Consider the following 14,507-nt stretch of genomic DNA (forward strand, 5'->3'; position numbering starts at 1 on the left):
GCCAAGTGAAGCAAATTCCCTCCCAACAGGAAAACAGCTCGGTGCATCTTCTCATTTATAAAGGAGGAGGAGGAAGAGAAGGAGGAGGAGGAGGAGGAGGAGGAGGAGGAGGAGGAGGAGGAGGAGGAGGAGAAGCAAAAGCAGAAGCAGAAGCAGAAGCAGAAGCAGAAGCAGAAGCAGAAGCAGAAGCAGAAGCAGAAGCAGAAGAAGAAGAAGAAGAAGAAGAGATGGGAAAAAGGAGTGAAGGAGTGTACAGATGTGAAAGATCACCATAATATTAAGAGAACACAGATATAGAATATAATGACAAAATAACATGCCTACATATGGCGTCTGACACACAGAAAAGTACAAGTGACATCGTTTCTAAGATGCTACCAATAGCATAGTTTTCTGGTGCTGGGATTCCATGTGTACTTAATCGCTTCAATTTTTCTGTTTCATGGCCTTAATTCCAGTGTGTTTATGTGAATTCATGATGAAAAAGTGAGTATTTCCTCTTTTTTGAAGTAGAGTCAGTGGTCACATGGAGATGCTGAGCTTTGCATTCTACACAAACACCTCTGCAACCCCACTTTGGAGCTGTTCTAAGCATTATTAAAAAGCCATGCTTTGTATCAAAGCTGCTAGAGCAAAATTCCCGTGTTCTAACCCATCTACTCTCAAGATGGGGAAACTGATGTTCAGTTAGCCCTTCCCTGAGACCCAGAACCCCTTTCTTTCAGTTTCCTCACCTCTCAGATGGATCAGTTTTTTACAAAGCAAATCCTTACTCTGCCAGAAATATATAAAAATCAGAAAGGAAAAAAGGTAAAGTACAGATTCCACTCAGACCAGACGTAGTGAAACCGTTCTGTTCTTCGGGCCATTAGGTTCTGTTCTAGCTTCATTTCTGTTGCTGTGATAAAAACACTCCAGTCAAAAGCAATTTGGGGGAGGACAGGTTTTATTTCAGCTCATGATTGCAGATCACAGTCCATCACTGAGGAAAGCTGAGGCAAGAACTCAAAGCAAAAACTGGAAGGCAGGCCTGCTTGCCAGTCTACACAGTATTGCCTCTGTTGGCTGAGGTTTCTGTCCTGCCCAGTATGGCAGCAGTTCAATCCCAAATAAACACACAGAGGTCTGCATTAATTATAAACTGGTTGGCCTATTAGCTCAGGCTTCTTATTAATTAATTCTTTCTTACATCTTAAATTAGCTCATTATTCTTGTCTGTGTTAGCCATGTGGCTTGGTACCTTTCATCAGCGATGCAGTCACATCTCTGTCCTCTGTTTGGGTGATGACTGCAGACTGACTCCTCTTCCCAGAATTCTCCTGTTCTCATTGCCCCACCTCTACTTCCTGCCTGGTAACTGATCAATCAGAATTTTATTAAACAAGTACAAGAAACAAATCTTTACAGGGTAAAATCACTGTCCCACAGAACCCCCCCTTTTCCAAAACAAGAACTCTGAATCGAATCTCCCTTGTTTAGTTTTCTTCCTGACCATTAGCCATACAACTTGTAACCAACACTCTAAACAAAGACAAAAATCCATAATCCATATTTTGAGAATGTGAGCATAGTTTTCCAGGCTACTTACTGCTGGCTGGGGTCGCTGATACTCTTACAGGGACCTAAAGAAAATTTTGAATTATGATCAAGTACTGAATGGAATATTCTGTAAGGCTTGATCTTCTCAGCCAGCAGTCTTGAAACTGTTCTGGATGTAGAACTCAGAAATTTGGGTCATCTGTTCCTATCAGAGATTTTTCAGGGGGGTCTTCCTTGATCAAACCTTATTTTTCTTAGTCCAGAATGAATCCACAGCCTCTCATTTCCTATACAAACAAAAGCAAAACCTCTTCTCCAAAGTAACATACCTTTAGACTTAAATTTTGAAGTCAAGGCATTTTTAAAATACATATGTTGGATTAATCCAGCAGCATTTATAATCAAATGTCTTTTAGCAGCTGGTACTCTTTCCTCAGAAGTTATACAATTCAAAGACAACAAAATAATGTATATTATTTGTGTATTTTCCATCTTTACATGGCTTTATTTTAAACTCTTTTTTTTCTTTTATTTTTATTTTTAATTTTTGGCTTTTGAGACAGGATTTCTCTGTGTATCTTTGGCTGTCCTGAAACTCAATCTGTAGACCAGGATGTCCTTGAACTCACAGAGATCCACCTGCCTCTGCCTCCCAAGTGCTGGGATTAAAGGTGTGTGCCACCACACCCAACTCTCTTTCTTTCTTTTATATTTTAAGGACTTTATTCTTTTTCTTTTCTCTCACAAGCCTACTATATTTTTTAACACACTGTAAATCATTTAGAGGTTTTCCTCATCTGAATCTATCTTTACTGTATATCTCTCTTTTTCTGACCACATGAATCTTTAATTTGTTAAACGATATGGCTAGGATTAAAGCAGTGCCTTTGATGGCTGGATCCAACCCATTCCTTAGCTTTCTGAGAGTCTAGCTTCATGGCAGGGGTACTAGCTGGAGCCATGTTTATTGCTGCAACTCTACGGAGTTTTAAGGTCAGTGCAGCCACCAAGAAGCATGCTGTAGGCTATTCATAAGCACTATTTAAGTGTTTAGTGGCAGAGCCTCTTAAAAGAGCTGCAAGGATTTACAGCTAAGGCTGAGTCAGGAAGCCTCTCTTAAATGAGAGCGCTTGCCTCTAGCAAACAGAGCGCACCTGAGAAAGTGCTGCTATCAATAAGCCATGCTTAACTCTATTTTTTTCTGTCTAGAATTACTTCCCAAGTTCTCTCAGGCATTATGTGGATGCAGTTGTCCATGTGGGCATCATTCATTGATAGCACTTCCCCTCTGCCCCACCCCTCTTTTCTAAACAAGAACTCAGGCAAGAACTCAAAGCAAAAACTGGAAGGCAGGCCTGCTTGCCAGTCTACACAGCATTAGCTCTGCCCTAGGAACCTTTCACAGTCAAGGACATGCCTAGCTCTCTCTCACAGTTCAGGACTTCATGCCTAAGGATGGCTTGGCCCACATTTGCCTGAGCCCTCCTGCATCACTTAACACTCAGGACAACCTCCTGAAGACATGCTCTCAAGCAGGTCTGATGTGGGCAGTTTCTCAGTAGAGGCTGCCCTCGCCGATCAAGGTTGTATCAAGGTGACAATTAAAGCTAAGGACAGGCTCCAGAGCCTTCCCCTATCCAGCCACCATTCTCTCTCCCAGGGGACCATGACACATAGCCTTTATCTTATGTGAGATCTAGCCTGGCTTCCAAAGCCCTTTTGATCTGAGGCCGCTCCTGCTCGTGGGCTGTGGTGTGGCGACACGCATGGCTAGCTACAGCGGGGACCCCACTTCTCCCTAGTGGGCTAAGAAAATCCTGGAATCAACCTTTGCCATGCTTCGCCATGCCCTGTGTGGTACACACACAGGTTCCATCTGTACAGAGCCAAGGAGGAGTCCACGATACCTAGAACACAAGACCTTGAGTGGAACTCTGGAAAACTGGCCTAAACTAGCTCTGTCGTGGAAGGGCACATTGAGAGTTAGAGCACTTTCCAGTGACAAGGTAGCTTCTTTGAGGACGGTTTTCTCCGTCCTTTCCTCCGAGATATCGTTTCCCTTTGGAAATGGGGGACAATTTTATTTTTATTTGACCTGCTTTTAATTTTTATCTCACGCTAAGCGAGAACAGTGATCATTCAGAGAGGTTTTAAGGATGGTGACAACGGGATGGAACATTTCATACGGCACACTCCACCCAGGAACGACCGGCCACCAGCCTAGGGGCCTCTCTCCACGAAAGCCAGGAGCAGGCCTCCAGGGCTCTGTGCGCGGAGACAGTCTTTGAACAAAAACCAAAATCACAAGAACAAAGGACTGCAATTAGAGGTACCTTTAGAGACAGAGAGAAATAAAGGCTCTGGATGTGAAATATTTGAGCACTTTAAAATATGCTTTCAACTCCTTACACTCTCCCATCATTTGCCAAATCCTAGTTTTTAATGAGCAAACCTCAGAGAGAAAATTACCAGAAAAATCTGAATGAACAATCAGGAGAGTCCTTAAAAATCAGAGATGTTTGAAAGGAGCAGTGCACACCTGTAATCAACCTTTGAGTCAACAGACTGTCAAACGGAGGGCCAAGAGTGTTCTTTGTTGCAGGCAACGGGCAAAGTTTTTCACTCGGTCGCATTTGATACTGTATTTATCTCATTTTAATTCTGATTTCTCCCACAGTCTGGTCTACAGCAGAAGCTGATGTAGAACGGAGCATGACAAACCCACCTTTAGAAGGTCTTTGTCTCTTCCCCGGACATCCAGCCCACTTGGGGTAGGGTTGATGTTTGAAGATCAACCTCAATCAGCACCTTTGTGGGACTGAGAGACAACTAGGAGATTCATAAATGCCGCGGGAGTATCTTCCACTGCTTCAGCCAATAGTCGCTGAAGCATGAGCCCACGGTGCTGCGGGAGTCAGCCAATAGCCGCTGAAATACCAGCCCACTGGGGCGTGGTATATTTCTCTTTCAAAAAGAGCCTCAGGTCTCGGCTCGGGTCTCTTGGTTCCTGCGCTTGGTTCCAGCTCCTGCTCCCGGCTCCTGCTCCAGCGACTAGGCTCCCTTCCTGACGGTTTATGGTGTATGTAAGTTTTACCCCCCAAAATAAATACCCCCTTAAAACATAATTGGTGTGGGATTGATTCGCCATTACATAAAGCACATTTCCGCATAGATCTGAAAGGGGGAGACCCATTCTAAATATGGAGGACCCTGTCCATCGGCTGGAGACCCAGACAGAGCCAAGGCAAGAGAAGGGCACCTGGCACTTCAGGCTTGCTCTGTGTCTCTCTGCTTCCTGGCCACCGTGAGTGAGCAGCCTCCTCGACCACACACTCTCATGACCTTGATGTTAGGCCCAAAGCAAGGGAGGTGGCAGCAGCTGATGGCAACCTACAGAAGCAGGGGCAGCAGTGAGCCTTTGCTTTCCTTTGGTATTTTGTCAGAGCGACAGGAAAGATAACTCACGCAGATGCCCGCGTACCCCAACACACTGGTAAAATATCGCTGAGAGTCCTGAGCACAGGCTGGATAATTAGGGACGCGCCTCCAGAAACCGATGGCTACAGAATTCCCGATTCAGAAGAAAAACTCCCCAGACTGCATTCGACCACGACTTACTAGAAATCTAGGGGAACGGACTCCATAGGGACACAATAGAGATACTGCCCCACACAGTCTTAGGGGACAGCTCAAAGGAAAACAAAGTAAGCAAAGCCTTTGAGGATCTAGTTAATACAACAGTCATCTTGTAAATGGAGTCTCTGCTGTGAGTGAACCAGGGAGCCAGGACAGCTTGGAAAACAGGCAATCACGCCTGCCATATTAAAGCCAACTCTACTTCCCCTTCCCTCCGCTCCCCTTCCCTCCCCTCCTGTCCTCACTTTTCCCCTCCTCTCCTTTAATTCTCTTCTTTGCCTCCAGTCTCCAGAGCCTTTGTCAGTATTTCCCTCACGGCCATCTCTAAATGCTGACACACTGCAGACTTTAACTTCAAGGACTTTTTCTCTTTTCCATTCGCAAACCCCAGGGGTGATTTTATCCGCTGCCTCCCTGGGCTCTATGCTCCATATACGTAAGAGTCCTGGGCTCTCTCACCAGCATTGCTGAAGCCAAGTGCCTTTGCCTATTTGCCACCAGCGCCAGAGCGGCCCCTAACCTTGTCTTCCACACCTCCTGCTACCAGTGCCTCTATCTCTCTTCCTGGGGGCTGCTTCTGTCTGCTAGAGGCTGCCGCCCCTGCACACACAGGAGGTGTGGCACTCTGGGAAATTCATCTCCTCCAGGAACAGACTTTGAGCTGTGGATACAATGGGTGAGGGATTAAGAAATCCAAGCCCTTCACTACCTGGGTGAAGCAGTGTGGCGCGCCCCCCAGCAGGGGAAGAAAGACCATCGACACGAGGATTTTTTTCTGATCACGCTTTAATGAAGTCTGCTTGGTTGAGGGAGAGCTGGAAGTGAGGGGCCCCGAGCTGGGAGGAGTGGCGGCTTATATGCAGGTTGAAAAGATGTTCCCCCCTAACAGGACATTAGTCAGGCTAGGATTGGTGCAAAGCTGTTGCTAGGCAAACTAAGGCAAGACTCGCGCCAAAAATAGAATTGTTATCTTGTTTACCATGCTGCTCAGCGCCATCTTGTAATGGCGGATCTCAAACACGTGTGGATCCCCACAAAGCAGACCTGAGGAGCATATGCTAACCTGACCCCCAAAGTCTGCTGGGTAGCAGAGGCGAGCAACTTCCAAACTAACTTGCTTGGTTATTTACTTTAATCTGGCTGCCTTCTTAGTCTGTCTCATCTTCCCATTCCTACACTAGGGTTTCCTTGAACTCCATCCCAAGTGATCTCCAGATACTCAAATCCTCATCTAGAGGTAGCCAAACTAGTGCAGACTCTCTACACCTTTGTATTAAATCCCCTCCCTACCTTCTCTCTCTGTTCCTCTCCCATCTCAAAAGAACGGCATCCATTAAGCCATCTACCCAAACTCCCAAACAGAAACAGGGTTATCCTTAACGTTTCAGTTCTGGCTAAGACAAGAATTCTGGAACCTGTGATGTTCAAGATCAAGTGACGGTCAGCAGCTTGGGTTCCTGGTGAGGGCCCTTGTTTTTGCTTGAGTGTACCCGAAGGGTCCCTCAAAGCTCTATAATGTGGGTATCTGCTGGCAAGACAGCAAGAAGAGTATATAGTGTGCTTGCAGAGGACCCACATGTGCTCCCCAACACCATCATCAACAACAGCTCCAGGGGGATCATCACAATGCCTCAGGCCTTCAAGTGCTCCCACATTTGTGTGCACATAAACACACACATAGAAAGAAATTAAAAATAATAAAAAGAGAGTTCTAAATAAAGGTCCATTGCATAAAGGCTTGGTCCCCAGAGCAGTGGTATTTGTCTTAAAGGGCAGAGGCTTTAGCCCTTTAAGAAGTGGAGCCAAGGGGGAGGCCATTAGGCCATTAGGGTCATGACCCATAATAAGATTATGGTACACTGGGCTCTTCCTTTCTCTGCTCTAGTTCAATGTATGGCTAATTTCCCTGACACATGCCTCTACCATTACCATCAACCACCCTCAGCAGAGAGAAACCAATAGGCCCACCTAGTCTTAGGCTTTAAACCTCCAAACTGTGAGCTAAATACACCTCTGCACTTCATAGGCAGCCTCTCTCTGGTATTTCATTGCAGCAATGCAAATCTGGTTGGTACAGCCTCCTTCCTGGTCTCTGATAGCTGTCTTCTCATTAACCCTCACAAGGCATGGACGCAGCGCTAACTATGAAGATGCTAATCCAACCCTGGGATATGCACTCCCATGACCTCACCTAAACTCAATCACCTCCCAAAGGCTCCACCACAGCACACCACCCAGGTGAATGTCGTAGCTTCAAGAGAAAAGTTCAGAGGAGGCATCAACATGTAATTCATAATATCTGATCTTCCCTTTCCAACCCATTTCCGCATCTAAGTTGTATTGCTTGGTCGTCCTCTGAAGCATACCCTGAGTTTTTCTACTATTCTTCCACTTTTGTCTGAACTGCCCCAGTGGCCTCCCCTGGTCTCTTTCCCTCCACTCTTGTCTCTATACTCAGAGAGCATCCTAAGTGTTCTTATGGAGACCTAACTCAGGACGAGTCACTCCCCTGTGTAAAATACAATGATAGTTTCCCATCGCACCGTGGGTAAATTCTAAACTGGTGAGCATCAGGCCCTCCACCACCCATCCCTGCACCCCACTGCAGCTCACATCACAGCACACTCCATGGCTCACTGTACTGTGTCCCTCACTCTCCAGAGATGCCAACCTCAGGCCTCACCTGATCACCCCTCTGCCCATAGGTATGATGCCCACGGCAGGTCCTTGTCTAGTCAAATCTTCTTTCCAGTACCTTTGACATTCTAGTCCCTGAGTTCTCAAAGATCACAGGAAGATGTCCCGGAGTTCTCATCCTCAGCAGTCAGCCCAGCCCCTCTTATTATGATACCCTGCCTCTTCTTAACCATCATGCATGAAGTCCTCTCTTCCTATCCCTGTTCGTCTTCTCCATCACATAGCCGGCACTGGACTTCCTGGGTACGGCTCTAACCTCTGCCTCTGGGATAGACAGCAGAGACTCTTCTTTCTTAATTTGCCTTTTTTTCCCCAGAACTGAGCACCAACCCCGAGCCTTGTTCTTGCTAGACAAGTGCTCTACCTCTGAGCTAAATCCCCAACCCCAAAACTTTTCTTTCTTAAAAAAGTGGGGGGGGGGGCTGGAGAGATGGCTCAAAGGTTAAGAACACTGACTGCTCTTCTTCCAGGCGACCCAGGTTCAATTGCCAACACCCACATGGCAGCTTACACTGTCTGTAACCAAATCCAGCACCCCTACATAGACATACAAACAGCACATAGACATACATACAGGCAAAACACCAATAAAATAAAAATAAAGTTTAAAAAAATAGAAAATAATAGATGTAGGCTGGCCTTGAACTCATCACAGAGATGAGACTGACTTTGAGCTACCGATCCTTCTACCTCCACCTCCTGGGTGCTGGGACTGTGGGCACGTACCACCATTGTAGTCCTTGACCGTGTGCTAGCTACAGAGGAAGCAGAACACCGCATGGTTCATAGCTACACCATGAATCACTGTGATGTTTTCCAGCCTGACCTCCAAAGTTCCCGTCTGGAAGGCAGCTCCTGAAGATCACCCCAGATAATCATGGGGGCAACTGCCAACTGGGGTTCCTGAAGAATTAGAACAAGGGAGTACAGCTAATTGTTTCCGCGGAAACAGCTGAAGCCACTAACAGCTGCCACCTCCAACTCAAACAATTAGGTCACACGCTGGCCTAAATTCCCTGCCTTCCTGCAGCCGTTCCCAAAGGTGCTCAACTCGGCGACAGCGGTACCTGGGTTTATAAAAAGTCACCTGGTACAGATTTGTGAGTAGGAAACTCCTAATTTAAGCCCGAAAAATATAATTGCTCGTCTCCGTGTTAGAGAGACAAACCCAATCAGAGAATTCGAAAATGAAGATCTCATTGCCAAAGAGAGTTTTATCAAATGACAGCAGGGTGTTCGGACTGATTTCGTCAGAAGTCACACTTCAAAATCTTTGTGGATAAGACTAATTTTAGCATTCTTTTAATAGGCTGGGCTTGCTACATCCTAGCAAGATATATAAAAAAACTTTTAGCATGTTTTATTCTGAATAAAGTGGACATTTATTTTTTCATTCAAAAGAATTGGGATTTAGAATAATTCTAGGCATATTTCACATAAGGCCATATTTTTTTATGCTTGATAATAGAATTACTTGAACTCAAAAAAAAAAGGTTTCCTATTGTGACAGCCCTTTTTAACTATCAGTTTGATGTAATCTAGAGCCACCCAGAAAGAGGGAAAGAGACCGCCTAGTTCGGACCGAGCTGTGGGCATGTCCCTGGGATACTCTCTTGATTGTATTTTTTGACGTGGGAGGACCCAGCGTGCAAATGGCAGCATGTTCAGCGTTTGGCCTCCGAACTGTGTAAGAGGCAAGAATGAGGACTGAGCAGTAAGAATGTGAGCATTCATTTCTCTCTGCGCTTGGTCGTGGATGTCACGTGACCAAGTGCTTTACTTCCTGCCTCCTGAACTTCCTGCTATGATGGAAGGTAATCTGGAATTGTGAGCTGAGAACAACCCACTCTCTTCAGTTGTGGTCTGTCAGGGTCTTAGATCACAGCAACTGGAAAGAAAACAAACAGCTGTCTCTTGGGGGTTTGGTCACTGAGGACTCCGCTCAGACTACAAATGGACTGAGTCCTCCACAATTCCAGTTCCCTCTCATTGGTGCCCTCACCCCCAACTTCTCAGGACCCAGCTCATTCTCCAGTGCCACAAACCCCAACTGGGGTGAGGTTGCCAGGTGAGAGGCTACATGCCCCTCTCCTTAACCTTAAACATAAGCTCCTCAGACCCCACATGGGACTGGTTCCCCAGGACCTCTGACCTAAGCAGAACTCCCACCACCACAGCAAACTCTTGAAGTGCTCTCTTGAACCTCAGGTCAGAGACCACACAAAGGTTGACTCTGGCAAACCATCACCCTCTCTATCAGATGATGCAGAGCACCTGCTCATAAGGTCAAAGGCCATACCTTTCCCTCTCCAAGTTTAAACCATCTCAGACACCATACCCAACAGTCAGTGATGGGCTTCCAACACCCAGCTGACTCCAAACCAGCAAAGTTGCATAAACAACAAACAGATGTCCACATGACACAGGGAAATCAGACTTGTATCAAAGGCCATAACCAAGAAAATACATGCCAGTCTCATCATAAAAATACAGACCATACAAAAAACTGAGAAAATATGCCTCTTTCAAAAGTCCAATCTCATGGGAATGGTATCCAATGACAAGTTAACTTAGGAGAAATTCTGAACAAAAAGCAACTGTAAATATGTTGAAATAATTCAAAGGAGATATGAGCAAACACCTGAATGAAATTAAAGAGGACAGTAATAAATCCCTGATTGAGTTCCAAGAGAACAGAAACAAACAGCTCAATGAAATAAGGAAGATAATTCAGGATATGAAAATAAAGCTCAATTAGACACTAAAGAAAATCAAAATGGAATGAAGCTGAAAATTAAAATTTCAATAAGTCAAATAAAAACCCAACAGAAGACTTTGCTAATAGAGCAGATTATGTAAAAGACAAAGATCTGGGCTCAAACACAAGGTAGAGAAATTAGGTCATCTAACCAAAGAAACAGAAAAATATTTTAATGTAGTCCTGGAACATAAGTAATCTTTGAGACTCCGTGAAGAGGGAAAACCTTTGAGTTATGGTCATAGAAGGAGAAAACTTACGTATCAAAGGCATATAAAATATTTTTGATGAATTCATAGAAGAAAATTTTCAGAATGTAGACACAGAGATGACGACCTGATACCAGAGGTAGAGAGAACACCACATATGCATGACCAGAAAAGAAACACTTTCCACCATGTTGTAACTAAAATGCTGAATATACGGAACAAAGATAAAGGCCTTGAAGTAAGAGAAATGGACCAAGATACATAGAAAGGCAAGAGCATTCGGATAAGAAATAACTTTTCAGTGAAAACTTCAAATGCCAGAAGAGCTTACAGGGATGTATTTCAAGTTCTAAAAGACCACAGATTCAGACCCAGACTAATTTACACAGCAAAACGATCAATTATGATTGAAGGGGAAAGAAAGTTTTCCATGAGAAAAAATAGGCTAAAAGAATTTATGGCCACCAAGTCAGCCCTACAGATGATATTGAGAAGAATATTATGGCATGAATGAAAGATGAACACATCCAAGAGCTACAAGGGGGACATGGTACCAGGGCAGCTGTTATGCAGAACCAAACTTACAAAATGGCAGAAATTTTTATACATCTTACAATAACAGCTCTCAAATATTAATCATCTCAATTAAAGTGTACAGAGGAAAAGACTGTGCCCATCTTTTTGCTGTTACAAAAAACACATGCCTCCCCATGAAAGACAGACATTATCTTAGTGTGAACAGATAGAAAAATGTATTCCAAACAAATGAAACCAGAAAATAACCAGGCATCGCCATTGTAAAAATCTTACAAAATTGCCTTCAAACCGAAGGTAATCAGAAAAGATGAAGGAGGTCAGTAGAATCGAGAGAACATTGCAATTCCTAAATATTATATACCACACTCAAGTGTGCTCAACATTATAAAAGACATACTGCTAGAAACAAAGCCACAGATTAATTCCAACAGAGCTGGTGACTTTAATAGCCCACTCTCTCCAACGCAGGTCATCCAAACCAACGGTAAACTGAGAAAGAGTGAAGTTAAACCAAATGGACCTAATAGACACCTCCAGAACCTTCTACCCAACACTATGAAAATGTGCATTTTCCTCAGCATCCCATGGAAAATTCTCTATATTAAAATAAATATTAAGACACAAAGCAAGTCTTGAGAAATACAGGAAAATGAAAATAACATCTTATATTCTCTCTGGCCACAAAGGAATAAAGCTGGAAATCTAAATTAAAAGAAGCTATGGAGGAACAGAAGAAAAACACAAACTCATATATTAAATAACACTTTGCTGAATAAGTGGGAGACTGAAGAAATCAAGATGCAAATTTTAAAATTCCTGGAAGTGTATAAACATGAAAGCACAGTATGCCATAGCCCATGAGAAACTGTGCAGTCTACAAAGGGACGTTTTCACTCTAATTCCTCCATTCCTAAGCCATGGGACTAGAGAGATGACTCAGCACTTAACATCACTGGCTGCTCTTTTAAAGGACCTGGGCTTAATCCCCAACACCCATGGGGCAGCTCACAACTATCTGTAACTCCAGTTCCAGGTTATCCAAACGCTTCCTTTAGCCTCTGTGGGCACGGCACACACATGGTGCCCAGAGGCACATGCACACAAATCACATATATGTACAAAATAATGTATGAAAAATAAAATCCAGAGCAAAATGTACTTGCAGGTAGAACACCAAATCGATTGGACCAAAAAAGAAAGTCCCCGTGCAACATAATAATCAATGTAAATCTGATTTACAATGTAAATCTAATAGGCAGATCTATCAGAATTACACCTGACTTCTCAATGGAGACTCTAAAAGTCAGAAGACCTGAACAGATGTACTGCAGACTCTAAGAGATCATGGATGCCAGCCAAGACTACTCTATACCTAGCAAAATTTTCAGTTACCACAGATGGAGAAAACAAGATATACTATGACAAAGTCAAATTTAAACTAAATCTATCCACAAGTGCATTCCTGCAGAAGGTAGAAGGAAAACTCCAACCCAAAGAAGTTAACTACACCCATGAAAACACAGAAAATAAACAATCTCACGCCAGCAAAACCAAAAGAAGGAAAGTGCACACACACATGACTACCACCAACAACAGCAACAACAAAATAACAGGAATTAACAATCATTGATCATTGATATCTAACAATATCAATGGCCTCAATTCCCCAATTTAAACACACACACACAAACAGAATAGATGCAAAAACAGGATCCATCCTTCTGGTGAATACAATAAACACACTCTAGCATCAGAGTTAAGGGTTTGAAAAAAGATTTTCTAAGCAAATAGACCTCAGAAACAAGCTGGTGTAGCTATCCTAATATCTAACAAAATAGACTTCAAATCAAAATTAATCTAAAGAAACAGAGGAGGACACTTTGTAGTTATCAAATCAAAAGATCCACCAAAATAATCTGTCAATTCTTAACATCTATTCCCCAAACGCAAGGACACCCATGTTTGTAAAGGAAACACTACGAAAACTTAAATCACACATAGACATTCCACATAGATAGTGGGAGCCTTCAATACCCTGCTCTAATCAATGGACAGATCATCCAGTCACAAAGCAAGTCTCAACAGATATGATAAAATTGAAATAACCCCCTGCATTTGATCAGACCACCATGGTTTAAAGTTAGATTTTAGAAAGCCTACAAACTCATAGAAACTGAACAACTCTCTACCAAATGATTACTGAGGCAAGGCAAAAATACAGAAAGTCTTCCTAATATTCAATGACAATGAATGAAAGACTTTCCAAACTTAAGGGACACAATGAAAGTGATGCTAAAAGGAAAGTTCGTAGCACTAAGCACCTAAATGAAGAAATTGGCGAGATCTCATACTAACGACTTAACAGCACACCTGAAAGCTCTAGAACAAAAAGATGCAACCACACCCAAGGGGAGTAGATGAGAGGCCAATTAGTTCTACAAAAAGAGTTTCAGGAAAGCTAGGACTGTTACACAGAAAAACCCTGTCTCACAAGGGGTGGGTCAGGGTATACCTAAATATAATAAAAGCAATGTACAGCACACCAATAGCCAACATCAAATTAAATAGAGAGAAACTCAAAACAATTTCACTAAAATCAGGAACAAAACAAGGCTGTCCACTCTCTCCATATCTATTCAGTATAGTATTGAAGTTCTAGCTGGAGCAATAAGACAAATGAAAGAGATCAAGGAGATAGAGATTGGAAAGAAGGAAGTCAATGTATCATTATCCATAGATGATATGATAGTACACATAAGCGACCCCAAAAATTCTACTAGAAAACTCCTACAGCTAATAAACATCTTTAGTCAACTGGCTGGATACAAAAAATAATAATAAAACCAGTAACCCTCCTGTATACAAATGACAAATGGGCAGAGAAAAAAATCACAAAAACAATAACCTTCACAACAGCAACAAATAATACAAAATATCCTGTGGTAACTCTAACCAAGCAAGTAAAAGATTTGTATAACAAAAACTTCCTCTTTGAAGAAAAAAATTGCAGAAGGTATCAGAAGATGGAAAGATCTCCCATGCTCGTGGATCAGATCAGTAGGACTAACTGTAAAAGGTGATGTTTTAACAAAAGCAATCTAGATTCAATGCAATCTACATCAAAATCCCAA

The sequence above is a fragment of the Myodes glareolus genome, chromosome 22 (genome assembly GCF_982192425.1).
Source record: "Myodes glareolus chromosome 22, mMyoGla1.1, whole genome shotgun sequence".
In the NCBI taxonomy this organism is placed as follows: Eukaryota; Metazoa; Chordata; class Mammalia; order Rodentia; family Cricetidae; genus Myodes; species Myodes glareolus.